Below are 25,240 nucleotides of genomic sequence, written 5' to 3'. Positions count from 1 at the left end.
GGAGTATTTGAAGAGTAATTGATGCCATTTATTTTGATGGTATGCGCCAGCAGGAACAATCCAACATGTCTTCAAAAAGTAGGCTAACAGAACAATAAACTTCTGCTGAAGATGTAAACCTGCTGCTGGGTTAATAGAAGTCAAGATTGATGTACTTCAATGTTTGAATTTATTACTGACTCCGCTGGGGCCAACTCTGGTTTCAGTCCCAACATCATTCCTCCACTAATTTTTCCTATAATGGTGACGACAGTTTGCACGGACTTAATTGGCTGTAAAACGCTTATGGGAGGAGCTGAGGTTGTGAAAGGTGCTATAGGAATGTCAAGTTCTTTTTTCTCTATCTTAAGCTATGAAGTGATTATAATAGTTAACAGTTGAACCTTTAAATGAATTATCATCAGTGAAATTCCAGCCAATTCCCACATGGTCTCGAGTGCCCTTTAGTATTTGACAATAAGGAGCAGCCCAGCCAAAGGGTTTCACTCTCCTGAACCACCAATACCGACCATTTCACTAGGCCCTACTAAGTTTTACAATATTTTACAGCACATCATCACTCTACAAATACACATTGTCCCTACCCAATCGCGCATTTCATTCAATTTTTTAATGCTTCGGCAGGGAGAATGAATTTTACCCCGGCGTCTGATTATAAACCGAGAAAATCCTCACGGTCTCGATGTTGATTTATTTACGCACGTTCAGGGGCGGAAAATTTCAGGACTCTTGTGGCTTTGTGGCGGCTTAGGTACCCAGGACCCTGAATACGTCGTCTCCAGCGTCGGCGCAGCACCCGTAGCATTTGCGAAATGCTGTTTCGGGGCGACGCGGTGGCGTGTGGGGTGGCCCCGGACCCTGAATATAACCCCGCTGCGCTGCTGGCAACGGTCGCTTCATGCGTGTTCGATGGTGTTGGTGGTGGGGGAGGGGCAGAGAGTGCGCACCCGGGACGCTGAATATTCATGATCTGTAGCATTGCCTCGGCGCGGCTGACATTTGCCGATGCCTGTTTGGGGGCGGCGATTCCCGCCACAGCCCTGGTGCATGGCGGTCGCACGGAGGAATTGTTGGAAAAAAAGGTTAGTAAAAATTTTTCCCAGTCGGCGTTGCAGCAGCTGCCGGCCCGGAGAGGCGCCGGAGTGAGAGGCAGGGGGAGATGCGGCGGCGAGAGCACGGCCACAGTCGGGATAGAGGCGACCCTCTCTCCCATTCTCTCACCCTCCGAATGCAAACAGCGGGCTGCTCCCGGCCTAGCGCAGGCTTTTAGTCCGCCAGTCCCGCCCCGTGCTCCTGCGCTGATGGATGAAACCGTCCAAGATGTCTCTCTCTCTCTCCCTCGCTCAGCTTCCTCTGCTGCAAACTGGGGCCTGGCACTATAATCGGACACAGTCAGCCCTGCAAGTGTGCTGGGGCTGCACCGAGGGGGAGAGGTGTCTGAAATGCACCCAGGCACTGCTGCCCATGCAGAGCATGTGGGTGGGGGGTGGGTAGGTGAATGTTTGGAGGGTGCAGCCTGCACCTTGGTTTCAGAGCAAGGGAGGGAGTGGTCTCCAAACTTTAACCGTTTCCTTGCTTCAGACGTGGATGAGCCTGGCTGTGTATTTTTTCAGCACTCTACTGGTCTTTTACCCAGTAACCGTGGAAACGAGGAGGTCATTGTACATATCATCAAAAATACATCACCCAGACTGATTTGATGGTTATGAGATTTGGGTCCCCATCTCATTCAAAATGCACATTCGTTTATTTGTCATTTTGTTAACGTGATTATTCATAGCAACTAAAATAATTGTTCTTTTCATGATGTTGATCCATCTTTTGAATCTGATTATAAATGTTGCAATTTGTACCTATTTCACTCCATCACAGGCTTTTTAGGTTTAATTTTCCCCCCTCCCCCAATGCTTTAATCTTTTGGCACCTCACTGAGACTTGAGTTTTGTGGCCTGCTGTAAGAAGCTAGAATTCGAAAATGTCATCTGAAAAAAAAAATCAAGTGAACATTTCTGTGCCTGTACAGTAAAGCTTTATTTGTAGTAAAGTTCATAAACTGTTTTTGATCTGAACTAATTGAAAGTAAATTTATATATAATATAAATAAAATCATTTTTCATTCTGTGGTTCTGACGGCGCAGTTTAACATATGTGTCTTGTTGCTGATTATCCAGTGGTTGTAACATTTGGGAATTATTAGAGTCAAATTTCTAATCACTAAGTGATGCAGATTACAAATCATATTTACCAATGAGACTGTTTTAAAAGTAACTAGTATCTAAATAAGTCATTTTTCTAAAACAAATTGAATGCCAGTCCCAATAATTGAGACTTGGCAAGGTAGTTGTTACACTTGGCCTTTGGTTCTGCAGTTGATCGAAACTGGGGATACAAGTCAGGGGTGTAAGTACAAATATCAGCTGCAAAAACTAAATATCAAAAACGCAACTTCAGATCAATTATATTATAATCTGTTGAGTGGGGGAGAGGAATGATTCAGTCTAATCAAAAACATCAGTAGCTGAGATTTAGGAAAATATATAAAACTAAATGTATATTTAAATCGGCAAAAAAGTACTACCTTCATGTATTTAGCAAGTCAGAGCAAACCATGGCATTTATCAGTCCTTTTTATGCTAGATATTTCTTTGGTTCACCAGAGACCAATATGTCAGATTAGCGCAGGCCAATTACATTATTCTGATTACAGTGCTCAGAGAATTTTTTGAAAAGTACTCTTTATTTGTGATGTGTTTCATGTTTTAACTTTTGTTTGACATCGAGAGGCGGATAAAAAGATGCAGATTTTTAAAATACCTCATCTGATCTTCAAAGTCTGTATTGTGATCTATAGCCACTTGTATTTATATATTGCCTTTAATGTAAAGAAATATCCAGGAGCATTTGCTGAATAGGTGTAAGGTAAATGCTGCACAATTAGGAGGTGTGACTGAAAGTTTGAATGAAGAGATAGGATTTTAGAGTGGAAAGGTAAAGCCATTAATCTTAGCCCGGTATAACCTGTATTAATACCATCTACAAACCTTTTCTAGTAATAAGAAATTAAAAATAAATTAATAATGCAGCAATAAGGTACATTTTATCATAGCATTTTACAAGTGGGGATTGAAATCAGACAAGAGCTGTGGGAGGTGTGTGAAGATTATGATGAGACTTCTGGAGTTTCGGAGTGATCTGAAGAGTTTAGGTAGCTGATGTCAGTGCAGGGCATGGTGAGAGACTGCATAATAGACTAAAGAGGGAAGAATGCTTTAAGTGCCTCAAAGTGGAAGAGCTTGCAGAAGAATGGTGTAGCAGGGCTATAGAGGGAGGGGGGTATAAATGAGTAGGATTTGTAATCAGTCGATTGGGACTGAGAACTAGTGGAGGTTGATGAGGATATGGTATTGGGTGAGTAGATGTTAGTCTTGGAAGAGGGCGTTGGATTTCTTTGAACTCTATCCTATGCCAACTCCCAACACAATCAGCTGACTGGGAGCATAGAGAAATAAAAATTGTAGGTGATGGGAGTGTGAAGGGGAGTTTTAGTGACACTGGGTCCAAAGAAAGGCAGTTTGGATCAAGGCAGTCTTCATTTTGGGTTGCATGTGGGGTTTGAAGCTTAACATGATGTTAAACAGGACATCAAGATTTTACATTGAATGAGCAGCTGGGCTGGAGTTAGAAACTAAAATGTAAAATGTCAACTACTAAAATATTTTGAATGAAAATAAATGCTCAGAAAGCTTGGATAAATGTACCGTCAATGAGTAAACTGCAAGATTGAGTATATTTCGCTCAAGTAAATACCACAAGACTAGAATAGCTGGTAAATTGTTAGCCATAGAGAACAGCTGTTGCTGATGGTCTGCCAGGATATTATTGCAAAGTTACACAAAGATCTGCTAAATCAAGAGTGGAGCAGTCAATAATGAACAATATGTTTGTGCTGAGAAGCCATGGAAGCACATGTTTGCACTTGCAGCTTTTCAACACAACCAAGTTTCAATCTTGACCAGATTGTGAAGAGGTGACAAGAAACTGGCTTCAGGGGAAAAGGATTAATAAGTCGTGGGGAAGCACTTCTAAGTGGCTAAATACAGAACTAGTGTGCCACATGTCTGGGAGCTGGTTGTTTTCCCTAACGAGTAGGGAAAAATGGAGAGCAAAATAGAGGGAGGAAATAAGTAAATGGAGAAAGAGAGGAGAAAGATGCTTATCACTGTCCATGTGAGTAAATATTGTCAGCATCCTTCCATCTATGCGGGTTGATGGACATGCAACAAATTATTGGAAATGGAGTAGCTTTATATGGTGCACACTGATGGCTGAAGAGACCAACCCATGAGAGGCAGGTTCTACCACAAGCGTCGCATATGAAGTTAGGCGTCGTTGTGAGTTGTTTTCGGTATTGGCGCTTGTTGCCAAATGTTCCACTGATTGTCATGGTCACGCACGCCAGCCCACAGTTGTTGACGCCATTTCCCTCTGTCATTGACTAGTGTCTCCAGGGGTGTGAGAATCAATGTTTAGGGCCTTCATGTCATGCTTGCAAGCATCCTTGAAGCGAAGCTTTGGGTGTCCTATAGGTCTGACTCCGGTTACTTCACCATTCAGAAAATTCTTGGGTGTATACGTCTCTTCCATTCTGTGAACAAGCCCAATGCAGTGAAGTTGCCTCTGCTTGATGAGCGTCAACATACTTGGGGCATTTGCTGTTGAGAGGTCTGCCACATATGTGATTTCGTCCTTCCATGAGACGCCCAGAATGAACCGCAGACAGCAAGGATGAAAGTTGTTGAGCTTCCTTCCTTGATAGCTCTAAGTCATCCATGTTTCACTGCCATAAAAGGTGCTGAGAACACAGGCCTCCTAAACCAGCATCTTGGTCCTAAGTGTCAGCTTGATGTTATTGCATGTTGCATGATTCAGCCAATGGTGGTAGCTGCTTTCCCTATGCATATATTAAGTTCTGTATAAAGAGACAGATTGTTACTTTGAATTCCAGATGGCTGAATCTGCTAACCGCTTCCAGCAGGATGTTATTTGGAGTGATCAAGGACAGAGATATGACACCCTATCCCATTACCGTAGTTTTCCTGATGCTTCAGCCATGATCGTAATGAATGGCAGGGCTGGCTCGAGGGGCTGAATTGCCTACTCCTGCTCCTAGTTCTTATGTTCTTATAGAAAGGGAGAGCAAGTTACAGACATGGGAGAGACAACCCATGAGTATTTTGTAGCTGAGTTTCTGTCGGAGCAACTAGCGCCATATCATCAGTGTTAATGCAATTCTCTGATCAAGCCGTGTGCTGTATTTTTGTCTTTGCTTTCAGTCTGGACAGATTGTGGAGCTTGCTGCCTGACCTAGTATGCAGGTAAGCTTCCACATCTGCAAGGATGGGAAAGGTGTAAGGGGCATGGAGAGGAAGATGCCAGAGTGGGGGCTAGAACACAGGCCCCTTTCACTCCTTTCTTCACCTGAAACTGTTGGAAGTGGTGCTGTCAAACAGCACAGTACAGTGCATGTGGTCATGAAATGAGGGGATGAGGCTGAGGGGCTTTGGTGGACAGCCAATCTCCCCAAAATCTTGGGAGAGTCCTGCTTTGGCAGTGTCAACTGCTTTTGTGAGTTCTGCAAAAGTAAGGTAAAAAAGTGTATCCTGTCCCTAAATACTTCTCTTGTAGCTGGTATATGGAGAAGATTGTGTCCATTGTAAATATGCCAACACAGAAACGGCATTGAGCTTCTGGATATACCCTGCCAGTAGATGGAGTATTTTTAAGTGTGACCCTAGTGAAGGTCTCCCCAGCGAAGCCAAGGATACACCTGTGGTTGTAATCTCCTCTGCTGCCTTTGTTTTTGTGTAATGTGATAGTTTTTGTGTCACGCATGTCCTGTGGAATGGACCTTATTTTCCAACAGAGGAGGAAGAGGTCATGAAGGTGCGGCAGTAGATGGGACTTCCATGCTTGAGTGAGTAAACAGGAAGGCTTCAAACTAAAGTATACAATGGATGGGTTATGTATCTTAATAACTTCATAAGAGTTTTCTAATCCAAAGCCATATTCCCCATATAAACAATGACCCAAGGGCAAATGTGAAAATTCTGCAATTCTCTATTTTTATTTGATGTATTCATCTAACCTTCTTTTCATTTATCTATAAATATTTTTAGACTACAATTTCTTTTGGAAAAGTAGATTCTCTGGCAGATTCTTTCTGCACCAAAAGTGCATGTACCAAAAATGGCACTGCTCTAAGCAGACTTATTTTTTCCCAGAAGATTGTTAGTTTTTATAATTCAAATGTCGTTTTTTTTTAGTTGCTGCATGATTGCTATAATAAACCTGCTGTTGCCACTTTTTTTAAAAAAAAAAGTCAAGTATATTCCATCAGTAAAATAAATGCTGGTTAAAAAGCCAGTAAGAAGGTGGCAAAAATTTTTTAGAACCATTTACCATGCCACCTAAACGTATTTATAAACATTGGACCAAGATACAGCATTTAAAGAAGAATCTTTAACATTAGAGCAGAGAATCTAAGAGGCTTGCAAAGCATGAGTCAGTCCCAGGCTTTAATATCTGAGCCATGGTAAGTTTTCAGTAGTTACTGAGCAGTAACTCGCAAGTACAGGCTTGCAATACAAACATCAAGAGAGGCTTTAAGCAAACCACAATTTAAATTTGCATAGTGCCTTTAACAAAATGTGCCAGTGCACATCAAAGGAGCATTATGAAACAGAACATGACACTGAGCCACTTTAGGTCATCTGACCTAATAAGACCTTAAGCTTGGTCAAAGAGGAAGGTTTTGAGGAGTGTCTTGAAGGAGGAAAGCAAGGTGGAGAGGTGAAGAAATTCCAGAGTTTAGGGCCTAGGCAACTGAAGGTTCAGCCACCCAACGGTGGAGTGATTAAAATCGGTTGCTTGAGAGATCAGAACTAGATGAGTGCAGATAACGCACAAGTTGTGGGGCTGGAGGAAATTACAGAGAAAGGGAGGGGTGAAGCCATGGAAAGATTTGAAAACATGGATGAGAATTTAAAAATCAAGATGTTGCATGACTGGAAATAATGTATGTCAGCGAACACAATGGTGAGAGGTGAACAGGACTTTATACCAGATAAGACATGGGAAATAGAGATTTGGATGTCCTCAAGTTTATATTTGAGTAGGCAAGTCCAGAGGTAACAAAAGCAGATGAGCTGAGATGAGCAAAGCTGGTTAATGTTACTGAGATGGAAATAGGCGGTCTTAGTGATGGTATGAATATGTAGTCAGAAGCTCATCTTGGGGTCAAATATGACACCAAAGTTGCAAACAAACTGGTTTAGTCACAAATTGTTAACAGGGAGAGGAATGGAGTTGATAGCTAGGGAATGGAGTTTGGAGTGGGCACTGAAAACTGGCTTCAGCCTTACTAGTATTTAGTTGAAGGAAATTTCAGCTGATCCAATACTGGATGTTGGATAAACAGGCAGATAATGTAGCAGCAGTGGGGGTGGCGGTGAAGTAGAGCTGGGTGTTGTCAGTGTACATGTGGAAACTAACACTGCGCTTTAGGACGATGTCATGGAGAGACAGCATGTAGATGAGAAATGGGAAGGGATCGAGGATTAATCCTTTGAGGGTACCAGAGATAACGGTTTAGGAGCAGGAAGAGAAGTCATTGTAAGTGATAATACAATTAGATAAACAAGGATGGAACCAGGTGAGAGCAGTCCCATCTGGTTGGACAATGGTGGAGAGGAGTTGGAGGATAGTGTGGTCAACCATGTCAAAGGTTGAGAAGGATGAGGATGGAAAGTTTATCTTTGTCACAGCCATATAGGATGTCATTTGTGACTAATAAGAGCTGTTTCAGTACTGTGGCAGGGGTGGAAACCCGATTGGAACGGTTCAAATATGGAGTTTAGGAAAGATGGGAATGGATTTGTGATGTGACAACACATTCAAGGACCCTGGGTGAAGAAAGGAAGATTGGAAATGGGAGTTTGTATGGACACTGGGTCAAGGATTTTTTTTTTTTTAGGGGAGGGATGGTGGCGGCAGATTTAAAGGAGAGGTGGACAGGACTTTGAGAGTGAGAGAACTGTTTACAATGTCAGCTAACATGGGAACAAGGAGGGAAGTAGGGTGGTCAGCAATTTTTGGAAATAGGGTCGTGGGAGCAGGAGGGTGGGTTTCATGGACAAGATGAGGTTGAAAATGGCACAAGGGGAGATAGGAGAGAACCTAGAGAAAGACGTGTGTTCAGGTCGACGGCAGGGGAGCTTTAGAGGAAGTTTGGCCTGAAGTTTGGGTTAGTGGAAAGGAGGAATGTGACATAAGCAGCTGATAAGATGACATCAATCTTAGTGCAAAGTTTATGAGCTTCTTGCCCTTGTTATTGGAGGGGAATGTGGAGGGGACAAGGGAGAGGGTTTGAAGAACACTGACGTTAAACTAGAAAAGTGAATTTTGGGCAGTTTATATATTCACTAAAGCCATGGGTTAATTTTACAACCATTGCATTATGGGACATAGGCTTGTCAGCCTCTTAAGACTGTTCTGATATTTAATTAGATCATGGCGTATATGTACCTCACCTCTGTTTACCTGCCTTTGACCCATTTCCCTTGATGATTTTACCTAGCAAAAATCTGTCTCTCTCAGTCTTGAAAATTTGAAATGACCTAGCATCCATATTATTTTTGGGTAGAGAATCCACATTTCTGCAGCTCTTTGTGTGACAAAATGCTTTTTGATACACTCATGCATGATCTTGCTCTAATTTTAAGTTTGTGCCACCTTGTTCTAGATTCCCCATAAGAAAATTGTTTCTCTGTATTTTTCTCATCCATTTTATCATTTTAAACAACTCAATTAAATCACCTCATCAGCTTTCTAAACTCAAGTGAATGCAGTCAGCCCTCATAATTTCACCCTTTGGACCCCAGTATCAATTTGGCAAGTGTGCTCTACTCCCTCTAAGACCAATATGTTCCTCCTGAGGTATGATGCCCAGAACTAATCACAGTACTTCAGATGGAGTCTGGCCAATGTTTTGTACAACTAAAGCATTGATTCCTCCTCATTGTATTCCAATCTGTTAGCCTTTTGATTATTCTTTTGTAACTATGATTTGAAAGAAATTCATATAGAATTCTGGTTTGTCATCATCAAGCTTTCTTGCACAAGTTTGTATCATATTACCACTGTTGGTTTTTATTACCTTTAGCAGCCGCTGTGATAAGAGTTTTTTTTTGGCTGCTTGTCACCAGCAGGACTTCTAACAAGAAAATAAATGTGTAATCTTGACCGGAGGAACAGCCTTACTGAAAAGGAATAGAATGTATTTTACTTGGGTACAGCATTGCTTTCTATGAAGTATCTGAAGAATAAATGCTAAATATATTACAAAGCTAAAACAGTCAAAAGTGTTTGGATCATAAGCAAGCATCAAAATTTCAGCAATTTATAAGTAATCACAACCTTGAGAGGGCTGTTCCAATTATATATATATTTTCTTATACTCTCAATTTTGCAGCTTTCTTTTCTCTGTAAATGATTTTCCATTGAAGTTTTATGTTGTACTTTTATCGTATATTGTATTTTATAACCATTATTACAGTTCGCTAAGTTTTTAGCAGGTGTGCAAAAGCACGTTTTCCATTTAAATATGATTAATTGAGGATAAAAATATTCTGTTCAATTTTTTTTTCACATTCCTTGGCTCTCCTGTACCTTCTTCCACACTCTGCATCACACATTGTGTTCTAGACTTTTGAATCTGGCTGCCTCAACTCGCTTTTCCTCTGTTTTTGCTTTCCAAGTAATTAATTCAAAATCATTTTTTAATGTTAGCTTTGTTACCATTATAATGCCAGTTGCCATTTATAGCTCAGAGCCAGATTGACTATCTGTAGAGTGCAGTAATGTTCCAATACCAACAGGTTCAATGGCAAGGTAACTGGTCATTTTCATTTGCAGTGTAACTGATTAAGCACTTAATGTTAGATAATTAGGTGGCAGATCCTGGATGCTGTTCTCGTCCTGAGGCGTTCCACTCTTGCAGAACAAGAAAATAAGACAGTTGTATTCTCAGTTAAGATAGGTGAGAAAGCACGGTATAATAGTGAAAAATCAACAAACTTGATGGAGTTAATATTTTCTTTAATTTATATTCTTCTAATGGTCCAACAAGTACCTTCTCTGGAAGAGAAACTACAAATCTTTTACCTTCATGGCCATATGGGTGTTTATCATGGAGCCTCAGTTTAGGTCCATCTTCTTTCGGCTTCTCCCATTTTACTTGGGGTTGCTACAGTGCTGGTTGATCATCCTTCTCCATCTCGTCTTGTCAGTCACCCATTCCTGTTCCAACCCTGCTGCATTTAAGTCTTTCACCGCCATATCTTTCCATTTGATCTTAAGCCTTCCTCCTCTTCTTCCTGGCAGTCCCATCTCCATCACTTGCCTCACCACATTTCCTTTCTCTCTGTAACAAATGACCATATGATTTCAGTCTCTTCTTGGCTACTTTCTTCGATGCTCCAACAATCTTCACTGACCCCCTGATGGTTCCTGTGCTCCACACAGCTTTACTGAAGCTCAGTATCTGAATCTCATTAGTACCCAGTCATTGTTCCTCTCTTCTTGATGTTGCCTGAGTCTCTGCCTTATGTACAAGGCCGGTGTCACATGTGTCTTGAAGATTCTTCCTTTCAGTTTCAGTGATACTTTTCTATCACATATCACTTCACTGCACCCCTTCCAATTACTCCAGCCAGAGCTAATCCGTTCCTTAATTTCCATTTCCATACTTCCATTTTCTGCCACCACTGACCCCAGGCACTTGAGACTACTCACTCTCTCCAAGTCTTCACCCATAATCTTTACACCTTCACTCTGATCCCCTTCCTTAGTCTCAAACTGACAGTCTATAAATTGTGTCTTTAGGTCTACTGACTTTCATACCCCTGTCTTCCAGTACTTTTCTCCAATTCTCAAGATATTCTGTCATGTTCTCATCAACTGCGTAGTTCAATGTCATCAACAAACATCATTAACAATGGCACTGCCCATCTCACTTGTTCAGTTGGAACATCCATGTCAAGCGGTAAGAGGAAGGAGCTCGGTACCAATCCTTGTTTGTATTAATTTGCATGTATCTCAAAATGCTGATTCTTACAGGTCATTAGTTCTATTTTAGGATTAATCCACTAGAAATTGCCTTTTAAAACCTTCAGGCCTAAACATTTCAAAAAGGCAAGGTAGTAAATAAAACATGTAAGTTCAAGGTAGGGTGCTTATGGGGTAGGCTGACTGGGCTGAAAGCATGTGCTTCTGGTGCCACAGGATACCTCTTACAAGCTCAGGGTTGATGTGAAGTGGTTTCCAACTTCTGAAATTTAATTGAGGTATTAAGGCCCAAACCTACTGTGGAGTGAAGCAGAGTGAGTGAGACACCTTCCTCCAGGATATCCCTGTTCACTTTGTTCTGGTCAGGTTTAGTTCTGACATTGGAATCTGGTTGCTTTTACACTATAGCTGCAGTATCAATGCAGAGTGAAACTACTTCACATCAATGTTACATTGCAATATTAATGCAATATAGTAAGAGTACTAAGTCCCCAAATCAGATTGTTGCTCTTCTAGGTCACCTCTGTAGCAATCAGTATCCTGTTGAAGGTAGGTAGTCCAAACTTCACATCATGTTTTAAGGGTCAACTCTGGCGATCTATACAAACTTTGACTAACTCCTTTCACTAGAGATGCATCTTAGTACCTGATTTGTTCTGTTCACAGTCTCACATTGACTGGAAACTCATAATAGTCATATCTGGAGCCTTTTCTAATGGATATCTCTTACGCTGGAATCAGAGGAGATGCACACAAGCAATGGAAATTGGATTATAGGAAAATGTTGCATCAAAAACAATCCATCCAAATAGCCACACATGTTCATAAATAATAACATAAGTGCAAGAATATATTTCCTTAACACCAGGGGTGTATATAGGTAGTATATAGCTTTTGTGCGTTATTTTCCTATTGGGACATTATACCTTCAACTATAAAGAACCCTCCAGTAAAAATACAGATTTGTTCTACATTTAATTGGTATACAGCTGACTGAAGAAGAGCACATGATCATTACAACTTTCATTTATTCATTCATGGGATGTGGGCTTCGCTGGCTGGGCTAGTGTTTATTGCCCATCCCTTATTGCCCTTGAGAAGGTGGTGTTGAGCTGCCTTCTTGAACTGCTGCAGTCCATGTGGTGTAACAGTGCTGTTAGGAAGGGAGTTCCAGGATTTTGACTCAGCGATAGTGAAGGAATGGCGATATATTTCCAAGTCAGGATAGTGAGTGACTTGGAGGGGAACTTCCAGATGGTGGTATTCCCATCTATCTGCTGCCCTTGTCCTTCTAGAAGGTAGTGGTCGTGGATTTGGAAGGTGCTGTCGAAGGAGCCTTGGTGAATTCCTGCAGTGCATCTAGCCTAAAGCAAAAAGATCCAGGTTACCCAGCATTTCAGTTGATTGAGAGAAAAATGAGAAATATAATTGACTAGCACAACATCTGCTTTGAGTTGGACATTCCCCTGTGCACTTAGATTTTTCTTAAAAAAGATGTGGCAAATTGTTGAAAGTGTGAGCTGATAATGTGGGCCGGGGTAGTTGGGGGGGGGGGGGGGGGGCGGGGTGGCGGTTGGTGGTGGTGGTGGTGGTGATGGGTTGGTTGGAAGATGCAGTGGGGATGCTGGAGAGAGGGCGTTTGGGACCTGGGTTATCAGGCAAGCAATTGTGTATCTCCTTAATCAGAGTGAAGGGCTCTGAAATTAAGAGTGCAAGGACTGAGAAGCCAGTGTAAATTAGAGGGGATGAATTCAGTTTCAGACCAGGTACAGAAGGATGGATAAAGAGGGGGAAAGATGGATTGGATTGAGAGGGAGACAGACAAAAAAGAAAAGTAAACATTTAAACTTTTACGTTTTTAAAATCTCCAACAATTACTGCCTGAAGGAATGAGACTCCATACTTGTAATTTTCAGTGTCAGGGAGGTTGATTGGCAGTAATTAACATTTATCACGTTAAAACGGCACAAAAGCAAAATGCTGCTGATGCTGGAATTCTGCAATTAGAGCAGAAAATACTGTGTACTCTTTTGGGTTCCACACTATAGAAAGGATGTTGAAACAATAGAAAAGGTGCATATTCACTAAGGTGTTGCCTAGTATGAGAAAATATAAAGAAAGACCTAAAAAATTGGGCCTGTTTTCATTGTAGCAGAAATATTAAAGGTGATTTTATAGGCGTTTAATGTTAGGAAAGTATAGGGCAGGGTATGTAGAAACAGGCTGTTTCCTAATATTGAGAGATCTAGAATGAGGGGACATAGAAATGAAATTCAATGTAAGAACTAGGACAGCAAGCAGGAGAAGTTTCTTGAGGGGATTGTGAGGCTTGAATGCACCACCGGAGATGATGATTGCATCAGAGACCATGTTAACATTTTAGAATAGGTTAGATAGATGGTTAAAGAGATATGGAAACAGAGCAGGCATATGGAATTAAGACCACTTGGAGGACAAACAGTGTGGACTGTCCAAACAGTCTGTTTCTCTGTCGTAGTTCTTTGAGACATGTTGAATTCTGAGAAACCAGTGAGTTGCACACAGTTTGTTCTGATGAGAGTGAATTGCTTGGATGTGTCCATGAAGCAGCCCTTCAAGTACTGAATGTTTTCTGATGATAGATTGTGTTTCAAAACTGTTGATGTAGAACATGGAGTCATCAATTTACATTAAAAGTAGAAAAGTTATAGTCATAGAGTTATACAGCGCAGAAACAGGCCCTTCGGCCCATTGTGTCCATGTTGGCCATCAAGCACCTATCTATTCTAATCCCATTTTCCAGCACTTGGCCTGTAGCCCTGTATGCTATGGTGTTTCAAGTGCTTATCTAAATACTTCTTAAATGTGAGGCTTTTTTTTCACAGATGTAAAGTTGCAAAGGAGTGTGAAGTAGATTTAAAGTCGTAGAATAAAACACTTTTATTTCTCATCTTTTAACTACCAGCGCTTATTGTTGTGCCTGTTTTCATTATGAAGTGTTAAAAGAATATTTATTTGGTTGTAGTGAACCATTCATTACTTTTGATATAACATTGCAGTTAAATGATGTCATTTAATGACACAATTTATGGGATGCATTTAACATTTTCTGAAGAAGAGCAAAAAAAAATTGTCAAACTTTTATTTAAAAAGGTGTGTAATTGAAATTGTAGATTGCTTAAGAATTGTGCAAAATGTAAGGAATGTCCAAATCATACTGTGTTCAGAATTATCATGTTAACTAGTATTCAGGTAGATGAGTTGTTTTGCGCTGTTTACAATTTTAAGTGAGAACAATTAAGACATGGTCAAAAAGATTAATCTTACAGGTTTTAAAAAAATTTCATAGGAATTGCTGAAATTTATAAATGCATTCAGTTGCTAAATACCTGCCCTGTGTGAGAGAATGGAGTGTTTTGTTAAGCAAATTCAATTGTATACTACTCGAATAGTGTCATAAGATGTTCTACATCTAACTGATAGCAAAGGGAGCCTGGGTTTCATATCACAACTGAAAGCTAGCACCTCCAACAATGCAGCACACCCTTGGTACTGCACTGAATTGTCAGCCTGTGCTCAAGTTTCTGGAGCTGGCCTTGAACCAAGACCTTGTGGCTCAGAGGAAAGAGTGCATCATTGAACCAGGGACAACATCTGAGCCAAGTTTCAAGACTAATATGGACTAATTAAACCAAACCCCTTCCATCTTGGTCACGTTAGCTGCAGGCCTGGTAAGTTCGCCATTCAGCTCTTCCACATACCAGTTCTGCCCCCTACTCTACAGCGAGTTAGTTTCCAGTTTTGGCTTTGATTACAGAAGCAAAATACTGCAGATGCTGGAAAGCTGAACTAAAACCAGAAAATAGCTGGAAATACTTAGGTCACAGACCTGAAAGTCAAATCTGTTAATCTTTCCACAGATGCTGCCAGACCTCCTGAATATTTTGTTTGCAGCATTTTCTGTTTTTAACTTCAGATTTGTAGCACCCGTAGTATTTTGCTTTTGTACTGTCTTAGCTCTGCTTTTCACACAAACCTTTTCCAATACCTTTGTTGTCTCTTTTTTTTGTTACATTTTGAAGGCAGAAAATAACTTGATTTTGTATGCAATAGAAGACGTATCTGATCATTGGCTCATTTTACTCATCCAAAATATGCAAGTTTAGAAATAATCTTTTAACCATTGAGTTTAATGGGAGCTTGACACCAGTGTTTCAGTTCAGAAACCTGTGACAGAGATACTTCATATAAATACCTTTGTGGCATTAGGCATAATTAGGCAAAATTAGCAATAGGGAAAAATGCTTTTTACCCACTAATTCACTATAGCATTACTGCATTTTCAAATAAACAACACCTTTTCATTGTCACTCTGATCTTTTCAATATACATTCAGTCAAAAAAGATTTAAACCATGTGATTTTTCCGGTAAAGGCTTATTTCTGAATGTTAAGAAAATGCTATTGGAAAATTGTTGGTGAATATTATTAATGTGTAGCAACTCATGATGGAGAGTCCAGCAAAGGAACTCAGGCTCGACTTAACATAGGTCATAGGGTTGTAAACTCACTTAAAAGAGTATGGAATAGCCATAGCATCTCGATTATAACAGAAATCCACCTTCCAAAAGCCCTCATGTAGCCGGTGACGGTGTACGGCTGTGAAAGCTGGACCATCGAGAATAGTGACGAGGCTCGAATAAGAGCATTTGAAATGAAAGGACTCAGATGGATATTATGAGTGTCATGGATGGCCAAGTGGACAAATGTATGGGTGCTCGAGGAAGCTGGTGTTAAGAGGAACTTGTTTGAGGCAGTGATATCAAGGAAGCTCACATATTTTGGACATGTGCTGTGAATAGGTGGGGAGTATTTGGAAAAAGATGTAATGCAAAGCAAACCACCCGGAAAAAAGAAGACCCAAGATAGCATAGATGGATAATATCAGAACATGGACTGGCCTTTATGAGACAGGCAGTGATGGCAGCAGAGAATAGAAATGAACAGAGAAAGATTGTTCATCGTGTGGCTAACCCTTGGAATGAGGATGGATGAAAGACAGACAAGACAGCAATTTACCCAATTTGGGTTCTGTTGAGGATTGGTGTTCAGCTAAATGAGCAAAGGGTATTGAAAGCCACCAATTGATTCTCTGGCCTTTGAACTTTTGAAATATTCTATTTGAATATTCAGCATTTCTTTTTAAATAAAACCCTATTTCGGGAGGAACATCTTATTTCAAAATTCATTCAAACTGTGCCTTGTGCATTGATCAGTATTCTTTTTAACAGTGTTCAAAGTGACAGACATGGTTAGTGCGGCTCCCAACAGAATACCATGCTGCAGGCATAGAAGTAAGTTGAAAAATCTCGTTTGTCCTAAGGAACAGGAGCAGGTATCCGGAAAAGCTTTTATCCCAATTAAATTCTTCTTTTCCATTACAATTGAAGTCACATCAGATGCACAGGACAACTTAGTAACAGATTGAATAGTCACCATCTCAAGCCACAGGAAAGCTGGGCTCCACTACAATACTGTTGATTACATTTGTGGTGCAATCTTCAGGTACTTATTTAATTTATGACATTCATATCATTTTGCAAACTATTTTAAAAAATATCTTTTACTCAGAGGTTGGTTGGAATGTGCAACTCTGCTGCAAGCTCTCGTTGAAGAAATCAGGAATGAGGTAGTTGCCTGAAAAGGGAGAACATTAAAGATTATGGGGCGTGAGGAATAGAGCAGGGTTGGACAAGCTGGCTCATGTGGAGAAAGATACCATGTAGACCTGCTGGACTAAATGATCTGTTCCTGTGCTATAAGATTTTATCTGCATCTATCAGAAAATGTAGCAGTTGGAAAAGGGCCCAAGCATTCCAAGTCTGTGGGTGAAATACTTAAGCTTAATGTTGTCCCTATTTGGTGAGTAGGTACATTGTTTTTCAGCAGCAGTGGCTTATAGAATTTCATTGACATTTTATGCCTATTAATCCATATTTGTAAAATTATTTTAATTAATTCATTTTGGGGGGGGGAGGGGGGGGATTTTTTTTGGAATATTCCTGTAAATTGAGTTTGGTTTAGTTTGCAAAACAAATTAGTGATCTGAATGTTCTCCACCAGGAATTTCTGTGGCTAGCTGGTTCGTTTTTTTTTTCATTCGTTCATGGGATGTGGGCGCACTGGCTAGGCCAGCATTTATTGCCAATCCCTAACTACGCTTGTTTAGAGGGCATTTAAGAGTCGACCACATTGCTGTATGTCTGGAGTCACATGTAGGCTAGACCAGGTAAGGATGGCAGATTTCCAAGGAAAGGGTAGAGATATGAAAATGCGATCTAGTGTTGGAATCTCTGAAAATTCTTCCTCTTTTTTTGTTCACGGGATGTGAGCATTGCTGGCTAGGCCAGCATTTATTGCCCATCCTTAATTACCCATGAGAGGGTGATGGTGGGCTGCCTCTTGAACTGCTCCCACAGTGTTAGGAAGAGAGTGCCAGGATTTTGATCCAGTGACAGTGAAGGAATGATGACATAGTTCGAAGTCAAGCTAGTGTGTGGCTTGGAGAAGAGCTTGCAGGTGATGGTGTTCCCATGCATCTACTGCCCTTGTCCATCTAGGTGTTAGAGGTCATGAGTTTAGAAGGTGCTGTTGAAGGAACCTTGGTGAATTGCTGCAGTGCATTTTGTAGACTGTACACGCTGCTGCCACTGTGATGGAGGGAGTGAATGTTTAAGGTGGTGGATGGGGTGCCAATCAAGCAGCCTCTTTGTCTTTTTTGGTGTTGAGCTTCTTGAGTGTTGTTGGAGCTGCACTCATCCAGGCAAGTGGAGAGTATTCCATCACACTCCTCACTTGTGCCTTGTAGATGGTAGGCAGGCTTTAGGAGTCTGGAGGTGAGTAACTCTATAGAATTCCCAACCTCTGACCTGTCCTTATAGCTAGAGTATTTATATGGCTGGTTCAATTCAGTTTCTGGTCAATGGTAACCCCCTAGGACAGTGCTTCACAAACTTTTTCCCACTGGGAGTCCCAATTTAAGGCTTTGAAATTGCCATGACCTCTCAGTGGGACCTGTGAGAGCAGTGGGGGAAGAAACCTGTGGGAGTGGAGTGGGGTGGTGGCGGGCGGCGGGGAGGTGGTTGCAGAGATTTTATTCTTTAGTTGCTTTTCTGGAACTGGATTCAGACTTCGAGCATTGGCCATTTAGGCCATGCCCACCATTGAAAAATATGAAAGGACTTAAAGCAGCCTTGCAGCTGTTAACATTCAGTCGGAGCTGTGTGGCAGCCATTGCTGCTGCAGAGATCGCAACCCCAGAACCTCGTGAGGCAATCCCTGGTTCTGTACATGTATTCATATTTAAATACATCCTGATGTACTGAAATGAAAACATCTCTGTAAAAATATAGAGCTGTAGTTTTTAACTTTACTGTCTCAGTACAGACATCACTTCTAGGCAGATGAAGAAAACTTAGCCTGTGTGAGTCAGAGATTTTATCAAAAACCATTCCTGTCCTAACATGAACAGGCAAGTAACTATTTTTGATCCTGGTGTAGTTGAAACTTCAGCAAAGTAAAATGAAGCTGGACATATGCAATTATGCTGGGCATTACATTGAATTTACTGCACAGAAAGTGGCCATTTGGCCCAGCTGGTCTTTCCAGCCAGTTTATGCTCCACATGAGCCTTGTCAACCCTACTTCATCAAACTCCATCTTTCTATTCCTTTTTTCCTCATGTGCTTATCTAGATTTCTTGGAAGTATCTATGCAAATTCCACATTCTAACCAATTTCTGAGTAAAGAAGTTTCTCCTGAGTTCCTTTATTGGACTTATTAGTGACCATCTTATAGTTATGGCATGTAGTTTTGCACTCACTCATAAGTGGTGACATGGGGCAGAATTTTCTGCCGGGCGGGTGGGCCTGACCCAATCTCCGGTGGGCAGGGAGCCGATCCCCGCCAGAGAAGCAGGCCCCGCTGCCATTTTATGTGGGCGGGCCAATTAAGCACTATGCGCTTCCTGTGCGGGCAGGGGGAGGGATTCCCCAAAAGCGAGAGTGCGCTCTTTCACGCATGCGCACGAAAGAGTGCACATCTCCCTGAGGCTAAGTGCTGCCTCAGGGAGATCGCTTACACTTTGAAAAAGATTAAAAATAGAAATAAAAATTCCCTAACATGTCCCCCTCATGACAATGTCACATGAGATGAGACATGTTCATAATCAACATAATAACTTTATTAAAAATTTTAACACCCTGCATGAAACCTCAACCCGCTGGTGGATGAGGTTTCATGTTTTTTCTAGTTTCCGCCGGGGCTCCTGGCCTGCCCGCCAACCTTAAGGTTGGACGGGCAGGTCCTTTAATTGTATAAATAATCCTGTCAATGGCCTCAATTGGCCATTGACAGGTCGGCGGGCCCGCAGCTGATTTTGCTGCGCCCCTGCCTTCCTGAAAATTTAAATGGGGCGGAGTGACGGCAGAATTCTGCCCATGATCTCTCCTCATCCAGCCTGATAGTTAGAACCTCTCAGTCCTGGTATTATTCTTATAAATCATTTTTTTCATCTTCACCAATGCCTCCATATCTTATTTTATAATACGGGGGCCAGAACTGTTCACAGTACTCCAAATGTGATCTAACCAAAGTTCAATACAAGTTTTAACTTAACTTACCTGCTTTTCAATTCTAATCCTTGAGAAACGCCAGATGTTTATGCATTTCTCATGGCCTTGTTAATGTGTGTTGCTACTTTTAATGATGTGTATTTGAACTCCAAACCCCCTTTGCTCCTATTTAAATTCTTATTTTCTGAGTAATATGTATGTCCTTATTTTTCTTATCAAAATGTACCACTTACCTATGTTGAAATTCATTTTCCAATTATATACCCCTTCTTCAAGTTTATTAATGTCTTCTTGTAATTTGTTGCATTCCCCTTCAGTGTTGACTATCCCTCCTGATTTGATGATGTCCACAAATTTAGAACAACAGTGGTTCAGCACTGATTTTGTGGTCCCCTCCTTTCTGCCATTCTGTATAGCTACCCTTTACCACTTCCCTGTGCTTTCTGTCTTTCAAACAGCCAGTTATCCATTCTGCTACTTGTTGCCTGACTCCACATGGTCTGACCTCATTCATTGGTCTGTTATGTGGGACCTTTATCGAAGGCCTTTTGGAAACCTAGATATATTGCTGTTACTGCGTTAACCTTGTCTACTCTTTCGGTTACCTCAACAAATAATTGAATGCAGTTGGTCAAGCAAGACTTTGGAATCCGTGTTGACTATTCATTGTTATGTTTTTGCTCTCAAGATGTTATTTCTATTTTCTCCTGTAGCTGGATTCCATTATTTTTTCCTATTACCAATGTTAAACTGATGGGTCTATAGATCCCTGGACATGCTTTATCTTCATCTTGAATAGAAATATACCATTAGCTATCGACCAGCCCTCTGGAACTACACTTTTTTCTAACGAATTATTCAATATGGATGATAGTACCTGTGCTAAATCTTGCCTAGATTCTTTTAAAATGCACAGGTGCGATCCTTCCAAACCAGGAGTTTTAACTACTTTGAGTTTGATTAGTTTTCTCATCATGTTTTAAATGCAAGTATATCATTTCTAATTTAATCTTCCAGTATTATTTCCTTTTGATCCACCTGTCTGGTAAATATTGAAACAAAATAATTATTTAATATTCCTTCCATTTCACTATCACTGCCTGTGATGTTATCCTGACCCCTTAATGACCCCATTCCTGTCTCCATTTTCCTTCTTTTGTGCTTGCAGAATATTTTACTATTTTTTAAATATTCCTTGATAATTTAATTTCAAGAGAGAAAAGAAGGTTGAGAGGAGATTTGATAGAGATTTCCAAAATCATGGGGGTTCTAGACAGTGTAGATAGGGAGAACCAGTTCACTTTGGTGGAAGGGTTGAGAACCAGGGGATACTGATTTAAGATGATTGGTAAAGGAAGCAATGGCGACCTGAGGAAAGACATTTTAATGCAGCGAATGGTTAGGATTTGAAATGCCTGCCTGTGGATGTGGCGGAGTCAGATTCAGTCGGAGCCTTCAAAGAGAATTGGATAATTAACTGAAGCAAAAAAATTTGCAGGGCTATGGGGAAAATGGAAGTGGGACTGGGTGAGCTGCTCTTCCAGAGGCTAACATGGACATGGCGGGCCGAATGACCTGTGTGTAACCATTCCAGGATTCATAATTCCTCTTTGCTTGCCTTAGTTTTTTTTATTTCTCTCCTAATCTCTGCCTATTCTCCCTTGTTTTGCTGCTTCCTGCAGTCCATGTACTTGTCCTCAAAATTTTACTGACATCTTTATTCATCCATGGAGTCCCATTAGCGTTTAATTCATTTTTGAATTTTTGGCGTAATATATTTTTCTTGGGCTCTATTGACCACCATTTTAAATGTTTCCCATTGCTGTTATACATCATTGTTTGCTTATATTGCCCATTTTATTTTTGACCACCATTTTAAATGTTTCCCATTGCTGTTATACATCATTGTTTGCTTATATTGCCCATTTTATTTTCCCAAGATCTATTCTCAGCCTCTGAATATCAGCCTTTCTCCATTCTGTTACTCTGGTCTTTCTCATGCTTAGGTCCTTCTCAATTATTATCTTAAACTGTTATATTATGGTCACTATTGCTTAGATGTTCCCCTACTTTTACTTCTCTTATTCATTCCCCATCCCAAATCCACTACTGAATCCTTTCTTGTTGGGCTGCTTTCATATTGGCTTGGAAAGGAGCCCTGTACACACAGAAGGAACTCAGTTTCCTTACACCTTTACCTACCTCTTCAAGCCAATTATTTTTGGGGTAGGTGAACTAATTTCCCCCTCATGCCCCTATCTCCCCCCCACCCCCAGTGATTATTATTTTGTTTGTTTCTCATTTCTATTCTTTGCATATTTCTTTCTCCACCTCAATATTAGGTGGCCTGTAGACTAACCCAATCTGTGTTGCAATTCATTTGTCATTTATTCTGCAAGTTTATTAACATTTCCTTGTATTTTGTTGCAGTCTTCCTCAATATTAACTATACGCTCCATCCACCTCCAAATTTAGTTTTATCTGCAAATTTTGAATATTGACAGAAAATTAGGACACTGTCATTGTTTTAGGACCTGTTTTTACTCTTTCAGAGGAAGTAGTAATGTCTGCTAAATTCTGCAAAGGTTTTCCTAGCTGGACTGTTTTCTATTTTCTTTCTTCTCTCCTAAACTTGTTGACCTATTGCTGGGTATGGTTCCATAACCATTGAAAGTCTGCCAGTAGATTGCCTTAATGGCCAACCTTCTTGTGATACCATGACAGGTGGTTTGCTGGATAGGTGAGCCCAGCCTTCACCTGGTATCTCCGCACACACGCACGTGTGCGCGCGCACACTTTCCAGCAGGGTCACTAGATTTTGGTCAACAATGGGAACTTTGGCCTCTCCTTAGCCTGGGAACAAAAAAGGCCATCACTGTTCATTTTTGTTAAATCAGTTTACAGGACAGATTGAGGACTAAACCAGGGATGATTTTGACTGAGAGACTATGATATGTTCACTGGTGCATTTATTCACAGCCTTTGTGACTGCTGGCGAGCACAGGGAAATTCTTACCTTCCATGGCCAGGCCTTCTTAAAAAAGAACTACAGCTCACAAACCAGCAAGTACTCATGAAGGTGTAGCTTTTATAGTTGTAATAACCTTAAACTTAACTAAATTAAGCACTTTTAAAAATTGAAATTCTTTACATCGGCTTGTTCTGACTTTTCTACTTTTGTTATAGTTTTCTTTCCTGTAATTAATAGAAACTGTTTATGCATTTTGTTTCCTTAAGAGCTTCTTTCGATCTTTTAATTAAGGACTCCTGAGGCCCACTGGTCATTTTGAAAAGAAAGAAATCTGCCCTGTTTAACTGGAAACAGGTTCTGAGGGTTTACTTTTGAATCATTTGAGACTTAGAACTCTACAGATTATCTAATCATAAGCATGACCAAATCAATTGTTGATGTGATTTTCTAAAATTAAATGAAGACCCACTGTTGCAAGATGAGTCATCTCCTCCGAAAAGCTGGCAGCTAGTTATCCTGGCGTCATCATTTTTCTGAGACACAAGCCGATTTAATGGGTTTGATCACCCCCATTAATATCTATCTGTAGTGCACTCTTTCATAGATTAAAGATTTCTTCCTGTTGTTTGGTAGTGCAGAACTTGAGAATTGCCGAGAAAAGACATGTTGAAGCTTTTCGTCTTGCACTCATCAGAACACTTCACAAGAGCACCAATATAAGGGGAAAACAACAATTTGTACTGCATGTGAAGAGAGTGCTGATCGGTTGGCAAGTGGACTCTGGTTGGTAGAGGCGTTGACATGGAAAATGCATCAGTGATGGTGACTGACCGTTAACTGCCAAGCTTTGTTTGAAATTTAAACCAGGTAGCTTGACCCTGATTTGTCAAGTCATTGAATGGCTGTCACTTATTTTGTTTAGCTGAAAAGGCACAATGTGTGTACATGTTCTTTCTGCCTGCAAGGAACAGGGTCCTGTGTATTAATATATGTGCCTTCCAGTACACACACATGTGCCACACTGTGAGCCCGACCTACAATCTTAAATTGGTTGCCAGCATAATTCTTAGCACATTGAGTGTTATTCAACAAATGTTGCCCAATCGCAGAATCACATCTAATGTTGGACACTGTTTTGAGTTTTGTAAGCACGGACTGGTTGGCTATGGTCTATACCTTGCCCATTGCGAACAGTGGCTAGGACATGCAGGTTGATACGATCTGCCAGTTTTTGGGATGTACGGCCTACATACCTACATCACGCTGGCACTGAAATTCATATACCACATTACTCATTTGTGGGATAGGCAGAACGTCTTTATGGCTTAACGGCAGCATCCTATTAGTGGTGAATGCCACTCATGTTGCTACTGCGTAGTAGCAGCGTGAAACAGCTACAACTAGCTTCACCTGTTGATCAAATTTTTGAGATACCTTGGAAGGGCAAGGTAATCTGAGGTAGACTGGGCACTTCTCAGGGCCAAAAGTGACAGCCTTAGGCCAGTTCGTGAGTTTGCATGATATACAGCGTGAAATGATCTGATCAGATTAGCTGTTATCCTGCAGGATGCCTTTGATATGCCCTATTTCAGCGTCAAGCTTGCATGGTGAGCAAATGGCTCGGGTCCTATTTACAAGGTTGCTGATAAGACCAATCTTACAGCATGTGGAACTGTAAGAATCCCAATGCGTATTTTGACCAGTGAAAGTAGGCTTGTGGTAGGCTGTGGTAGAGAACCGCCAGCAGATTTCTCAACTAGTATGTCAAGGAAGGGGAGTTCATGTGATTGCTCCATTTCAAAGATGAATTTAAGCACAGGTTGGAGCCCATTAAGACATGTAAGGAAATTATTGCATGCAGCTGCAGATTTAAATATAGCAAATGTATTATCCATATATTGGAAATATGCGAGGGATAGGGAGTTGGGTGTCATTCCATCGAAGACACATTTCTCATGGAACCCAATAAAGATATTTGCGAAAGCTGGGTCTAGAGGGGATCCCATGGCAGCACCATCTATTTGGACATACATGGTCATTAAAACTGAACTGAACTGCGCAAGTTGCCAAGTTCATAAGTTCAATGAATACTGATTCACGCAATGGTGGCAGGCCTAGATCACCATGATGTAGTGCAGCAGCACAAATATCTATAACTTCCTTAAGTGGAACATTGGCGAATAGGCTAACAATGTCAAATGAGCACATGGGCACAGCAATGTCAAATGAGCACATGGACACCACATTGCTATCAATATGCAAGCCCTGTAGGCCCTTTGCAAATGTGAAGGAGTCCTTCTTCGTGTATGTGGAAAACTTGGTCAAAATTGATTGTAACAATTCGCCCAACCATTTGGCTAATTCATGTTGTGCAGAGCCAGTCATGGATAAGATAGGGTGTAAAGGGACATCATTTTTGTGTTTCCGACATGTGGATGGCAACCTGGTCACATGATCATTTACTGGAAGCTAAGTGCTTTACCAGAAATCATATCCCAGAGGAACTTAGTTCTTAAAAGGACCATCACCTCAAA

General features: G+C 40.9%; 1 protein-coding gene across 2 annotated transcripts in view; it reads left to right on the top strand.

Moving 5' to 3' along the window:
• Positions 1-972: 972 nt before the first annotated feature.
• The window catches only part of LOC144683576 (zinc finger protein 76-like), a 61,517-nt gene continuing 37,249 nt past the window's right edge, over positions 973-25,240 (top strand). For both annotated transcript variants that reach the window (XM_078546728.1, XM_078546727.1), the window contains exon 1: positions 973-1,082. The gene's annotated coding sequence lies outside the window, so the exon portion shown is untranslated. The remainder of the gene's footprint in view (positions 1,083-25,240) is intronic.

Source organism: Cetorhinus maximus, chromosome 8 (genome assembly GCF_964194155.1).
Source record: "Cetorhinus maximus chromosome 8, sCetMax3.hap1.1, whole genome shotgun sequence".
NCBI classification, from domain to species: Eukaryota; Metazoa; Chordata; class Chondrichthyes; order Lamniformes; family Cetorhinidae; genus Cetorhinus; species Cetorhinus maximus.
Note: the sequence above shows the minus strand (reverse complement) of the source record. Positions and strands in the feature narration are given on the sequence as shown.